Source organism: Drosophila tropicalis, unplaced genomic scaffold, assembly GCF_018151085.1.
Source record: "Drosophila tropicalis isolate 14030-0801.00 unplaced genomic scaffold, ASM1815108v1 contig_1095, whole genome shotgun sequence".
Lineage (NCBI taxonomy): Eukaryota > Metazoa > Arthropoda > Insecta > Diptera > Drosophilidae > Drosophila > Drosophila tropicalis.
The window spans coordinates 1-6,885 of record NW_027172461.1 but is presented as its reverse complement, the minus strand read 5'-3'; the positions used below and the strand labels follow the sequence as shown (position 1 = coordinate 6,885).

At 38.1% G+C, this 6,885-nt stretch overlaps 1 long non-coding RNA gene across 1 annotated transcript; it reads right to left on the bottom strand.

Moving 5' to 3' along the window:
- Positions 1-1,683: 1,683 nt before the first annotated feature.
- LOC137573235 (uncharacterized) lies at positions 1,684-4,271 on the bottom strand. Its single transcript, XR_011031843.1, has 3 exons — positions 1,963-4,271; positions 1,790-1,904; positions 1,684-1,714 (listed from the first exon to the last, which is right to left on the bottom strand). It is a non-coding gene; the product is annotated as an uncharacterized lncRNA (long non-coding RNA).
- Between the last annotated feature and the right edge of the window lie 2,614 nt (positions 4,272-6,885).

Sequence of the window (6,885 nt, the reverse complement as noted above, 5' to 3'; positions counted from 1 at the left end):
ACGCGACTGCAAAAGCATAGGGAAACAAAGAGTCAGTCGAAAACCAGTCCACCATACAGTAACCACATCTGCCATCTCTATGTCTCCCTGTGTGGGCGACTTGGATGAATGGGCGAGGGAGGGCTGGCAATTTAACCCAAATGCTTATCATTTAGCCATTTAATTTAACCTTTTGCCCGACGCGCACATGCCCAAAGAGCAACCAAAATACAAAAACCAAAAAAATACCACATGTGTTTTTATATAGAAATACAATCCGTTGCAAGGTATACTTAGGGTAGTTATGATACTATAGTTTATGGTACTTGTATACCGTTTAGCCCCGTCTTCTTCACTATTTAAGTCTACTTACCTTTTACTGACTTCAAGATGCATATATTACGTATACGACTCGTTCATCAAACGCATATCGTTCTTTAGTCGATTAACTGCATTTGATGAACAATTTACAAGCAAAAGTGTCATGTACATAGTATTACAACTACTAAAGGCTACAAAATTGCAGGATTTTCATTTACTTTGCTATAATAGAAATAAAAAATCTCTTCAAAAACGAAATCCTTAAGCTAAAGTAGTTCTTTAATTATATATTCTGAGTTCCGTCTCAGTTTTTCCACAGTAATCAAATGGTCGTATCCCAAGATGGAGCATTTGAAATATTCTGTATGTTGTTCTGGTTCCCTTATTCCTTTATGTTGTTTTTGTTTTGTTTTGGTTTTTTTTGCATATCTCAGCTCATTCCCCTTTCGGCTTGGCCTTTGTTTTTAATACAAACTGCTGCTCATATTGCTAATGATTTTGGGTCACATTTACGCATACTCACTCACGTAACACTTTTTGGGCTCACACGTACTTTATGGGGGGATAAGGATGGAACGTGGTATATGGGTCGGTGGCAAGCAGTTAGGTATACGCCATGTGTGTTGCCAACGTTCCTTTTTTTGCTATGATGCTAGATGTGTTTTGTGTATGAGTTGACATGTCTGCCACCCATTGTTGGAATTTCTGTTGCACAAATTAAAAACAGACTACGCTTTCACGTAATTTTCGTTGTTAGTCTATTTATTAAAATCTTGCTCAAGCTAAACTTGCCGTTTGCCTCGTATGAATTCGTTGCTTTCACACATTGCATTACAATTGCTTCAAATGCATTTGCTTAGTTAACACTGCAAAATCAATTGGATGCCTGCAAGTGGGCTTACCTCAAGTTAATCGAAATTGATTTTACAATTTCACAGACATTGCGTATGCGCAACAAACAATAGCCAAGTTATTCGAGCAATATCAAAGTCCACTTACACAAAGAAGTTTGTTGGCCAGAATGCTGTACGCTTCATTTAATGACGACGATGATGTTGCAATCGGCTTTCGCTTTGTTGGCCAGTTCTTTGTTGCACATCTTCTGCTTCGCTGCTTTCATTTTCATCTCATTCCCCCAACAGAAAAAGAACAATAAATTTTTATTACTAAACTTGAGCTCCACTAAAATTTTTAATAAATTAATTAAAATTTTGCTTTAATAATGCTGGCAAATGCCTCTTCTTTTATTTACGCTCCACAACCACTTATATCCATTTATCTCATCTACAGGTGTGAAATCTAGATATCTCACACTCATGTAGGTGTGTTATATATTTTGAGATAAGATAATCGGATCTATCAGATATATCTTTGTTTGTGACTTCCTTCCTTGTGATCCTACACGTTTAAAATCCTTAAATGATTTCAAAAATAAAAAAAATCCCCTTTATCTTATAGAAATCATTGAATCATTTTGGCCAAAACTCACTTCTTTTAGTTGATTTGCTTTTGCATATATGTATACCAATAATTTATATATTTTTTTTACCCTCAAGCAGCACACTTAATTCACTATCTTGACAAATAGCTGGTCATTCGGTACTCTGAAAAGGAGAAAGCCAAAAAATAATTTTTGTTTGCCGAAATTTTATCTATGCTTGCCTTTGACCCAAAACCAAATAACGACCATCAAACAAACGTTTGATTTATGACAATCGAGAGTTCATTTGATTATTGCTGCATGTGTGTAAAACATTCCCATTTCTGTGGCTTCCATTCAAATTCAATGGTAATCTACTTGGCAAACAAGCCGCATTTTGGTCCAACTATTTACTTCAGCAGCCACTCTTCTTGCCTTTGGGCCACCTTTCATCTTGTGGGCATCATTTATCATAGACCCTTTTTCCACTTCTGCCTTTGGATGGGTGTATTTGTCCTAGGCCAAGCTTATAATCAACACATCGAGCTTCATCATTTGATATTATTTATTTCCCTACTTCTTTTTCTTTCATTTGCTAGTTTCATTCCTCGAACTTCTTGCTTCATGTGCTGAGCACGTGCAGGACATTAGGCAAGGAAAACCCATCTGGGATTTTTAAAATGTTAGAGAACTCTGATTCAGCCATCTGAATCAAAGGAGCCTGAATTAGAGTTGGAAAATATTACATTTTATGTCAAAGACATTTGGCCTCATTTTTAGAGCAAAGAAGTTCTACTCCTCTCTCATTAAGCCTTTGATTCAACGTTGGCTCATTGCTCTATGTTATCTGTGTGCCTCTTTTTGGTATGTTTCTCATTTAGTCTTCCTTCATCTGTTTTCATCTGTTCACGTTTATTCCATTCAAACACTGTTGTCAGTTGTGGGCTCCAAAGCCCTGGCGGCTGCAGGTTAAGCATTTCTACTTGAACTTCCAAGTGTTGATGCCACACGAAGGCAAAACCTAGGTGTTTGTGTTGTTGCCTTTTCTGACATGTCTGTGTGTGTTTGAGTTGGTGTTGGTGTGAGGCATGTTTTTGTCTGCTAGCCCAAAGGCAAAGTTGCAAATGTTTTGTATAGGACTAGGAAGAGAAATTATCACATAAATCCAAGTACAAAAACTTAAAGCAGAACAAAAAAAACTAAAGAAAAAGTCAGAAAACTTTGCTGATGAACACAGACCAATTAAAAAGCGGAGGGCCGGGGCTAACTTCGACCGCGTCCATATTTATATACCCTTGCAAATTGCTTGCTACTCCTTCCTTACCTATAGCGGTCAAAGTGGAAAATCGTTTCATCTGAAGAGTCTTATATTTTCTTTTTTTTTGAGGTTTTTGGTTTTTACAATTTTTTTTTTTTTTTGTGGACGCTTTTGTTATAAAAGTTAAAAAATTCACTTTTTACTTAAAACTAAATTTTGTGTTTTCAAATTTTGGTTTTTTTGGTCCGAATGCTTGAAGCACTTGGCTTCTACTGAAAAAATTGGTGTTCACCTGTTGCCGCTGTGTCCGCCTCTGGAGTGCCCGCCTCTGGTGTGTCCGCCTCTGGAGTGCCCGCCTCTGGTGTGCCTGCCGCTGCCGTGCCCGCCTCTGGTGCTCCCGCCTCTGCTGTGCCCTCCGCTGCAGTATCAGCTGCCGGGGTGTCCGCCACTGCTGGGCCTGCCGCTGCATTACCTGTTGCCGGTGTGCCCGCCGCTGCCGTGCCCGTCTCTGCTGTGCCTGCCGCTGCAGTATCTGCTGCCGCGGTGTCCGCCGTTTTTTTGTTGTTTTTTTTTGGTTTTTCAATTTTTTTTTGGTTTTTCGATTATCTTTTTTTGGGGTTTTTGGTTTTTACAATTTTTTTTTTTTTTTTTTGTGGACATTTGTTATAAAATTTTTAACTTTTTACTTAAAACTAAATTTTGTGTTTTCAAATTTTGGTTTTTTAGGTCCGAATGCTTGAAGCACTTGGCTTCTACTGAAAAAATTGGTGTTCACCTGTTGCCGCTGTGTCCGCCTCTGGAGTGCCCGCCTCTGGTGTGTCCGCCTCTGGAGTGCCCGCCTCTGGTTTGCCTGCCGATGCCGTGCCCACTCTGCTGTGACCGCCGCTGTCGTTGACGTCGTTGCTATGACCGCCGCTGCCGTGCCCACTGCTGTGCGGACAGCTGCTGCTGTGCCCTCAGCTGCCGTTGTGACCGCCTCTGCTGTGCCCTCCGCTGCAGTATCAGCTGCCGGGGTGTCCGCCACTGCTGGGCCTGCCGCTGCATTACCTGTTGCCGCTGTGCCCGCCGCTGCCGTGCCCGCTGCTGGTGTGCCCTCCGCTGCAGTATCTGCTGGTTTTGGGTTTTTGAGTTTTGGGTTTTTGGTTTTTCAATTTTTTTTTTTTTTGGTTTTTGGTTTTTACAACTTTTCTTTTTGGACACTTTTGTTATAAAAGTTAAAAAATTCACTTTTTACTTAAAACTAAATTTTGTGTTTTCAAATTTTGGTTTTTTTGGTCCGAATGCTTGAAGCACTTGGCTTCTACTGAAAAAATTTGTGTTCAAATTTCCCAAGTCTACAGAAATTTGACATTTCGTTGGTCATGGACTACTTTGATTTAATTTTTGTGTTAGTTTGTAGATTTTCAGGTTGGCTCTATAAAAAATTACAATTTATGTGTGAATTAATACAAATACATATGTACATATATGTACATATGTACATACATATGTATGTATGTATTTCAAGTTGTTTGTTCGGTTAAGGAACTCAGACAGGCAATTGGTTAAATTCGATTCCCTTGTCAGGCCAATAGTTGAAGTAATTTAACATCCTAGTGATGAGTGAGAGGGGGTAAAGAGGTTGGCAGGGGCAACATCACTTTTCGGCTGCATAACAAATACACTTCAATCAATGCCAAATGGCTATGCTGGCAATCACAGAACATGTGTGTGTGTGTGTGTGTGTGTGTGTGAGTGTAGGGCGCCACAAAAATGAAAACAAATTTTGGCATGATTGCTGATTGTTTGTCTTTTTCATTGTTTGGCATGGCTGCCGCTGCTGCTGCTGCTGCTGTCGATGTTGCCGCTGTTGCTGATGTTGCTGCTGTTGCCAACGCACGCGCACATTTATTGCTTCCCAATTGGAAATAAAAATGGCAGCAAGCAAAAGGCAGACAAACACAAAAATACTGAAAAAAACCAGTACAAATACAAATAAAAAGTAAAGGACTGAGCCCGTCCAGACGGGCAACCGATTGAAGTTGAATTGAAAAGCATATCCATGCGAATTGGCAACAAATTGAAACGCCACGGGACATTGAAGGGAACAACATTGAGCCAACAAATGTTAAGCTGATGATCGAATTCCCTTTTGAGTAGTCATAGGACAAACTTTCAATGGCTATCAAATTCGGTTATCTTTGTAGTTAAAAGATATGACTACAGACATATGTGAAATCCTTATATTAAACAAAATAAATCATATATTATTGGTTATATTTAATAGGATTACTGTTGAATAATATGTATAAATCGACTTTAAATTGATATAATACTCCAAATTACTAATCTAAGGACTATCGTCTGTTAAATTATTAAGATAAAATAAATCAAAACCAAAACTGGATTCAGATTACTCGAAACAAATCCAAGAAATTCTCACACAACATATTTAGGGATGATCAGCTAAATTGAAATATTGTTTAATTTGGATAAAATTTATTTTTTATTAATTTATTAAGTTGTTTGCCTTTGGTTTTCTATGGCATTCCATTTAATTTCGCTCTCGTTTCGATTCTTTGGCAAACATTATCGAAAAATGTATAAAACTCGTTTGTAAAATAGAGTATAACGTAAATCCCTGTGGCCATTGAAGTTGTACATATAGTCGGGGACTATCTCTCTTTTGCTTGACTTTTGATTTGATGGTTCTGTTTTTACTGTTCTTTTTTCACGTCTTTTCTGTTATTTTCTTGTTTTCTTCGTTGAGTTGATTCACATTTTTTTTTCGGCTAGGCTGCAAACATTGTTGTTGGTGGGATTTTGGCGTCACCGCTGATTAAAACAAACACAACAATGCTGTCGTAATGACGACATATGTATACATATATATATGTACACACACACACTCACATGTGTGTGTGTGTACCTCCTTCCAACTTACATCTCATCGACTTTTTTCCGCACAATTGTACAATTTTGTCTGCGCGTTTCAATTTTTCTTCCTTTTGCCTTGCTCCTCTGCACATTGATTCATAATTGATTAGCATTACTTTACCATTGTTAGAATTTGCGAACGTGTATGTGGGTGTGTGTGTGTAAGTATGTCTATGTGTGTGTCTGTGTGTTTGTGTATTTGATATTCTATTACTTTAGGCCATATCATGGCCTGGACTGTTCTCTGTTAAATTTAGCGTAAATTTTATTTTAGTTGCCTTGTGCAATTATTTGGCATCAACTTTCGTTGAATTAAACCATCAAGTTTGCATTGCAAATTTTTATTTAGTAACTAAATACACAAAGGCACATACATATGCATACTTTTAGGCGAAAATGTGCAACAAAAATTCAAATAGAAACGGGCTTTAATGCTACATAGCAAAGGCAACTTGCTAGGGTTGCTGGACTAACTGGTTTTAATTAGATGGGCTGAGCATAGGGAATAACAATTTGAGTAAAGTATTTGAGACTTTAAAAGGGGCTCAAAAGGATATTTAATTGTTCGTGCATCGTAATATATGTAGCTCTACTTTACTGATGATTTAAATAAGACAAAATTCATTCTAGACAAACTACTGAAATCAGTTTCAAGTTGAAACTTTAAACCATTCTACAACATTTTCAATAATAGCTTGCAATCAAGCCCGGAGTTGGTAACGATATAGAGAGAACTAACCCTGAGGCTTTCTATAAGTTACGCGTTGTACCTGGGCAGTTGCTTCTCCTGTCGCTGTTGCTACTTTTGCATGTTGCATTTAAAGCTTTTGTGGCGTGCAATGCAGGAAATCATTTAAGCAATTTTCTACCTTTTGCTCTTTTATATAAGTTCACTGCTCCTATCATATACACACCCATAAAGCAGACATACTACACATACATTTACAAATACCTACCTGAAATGCGCTCGACTCGAACTTGGTCTTTGTTA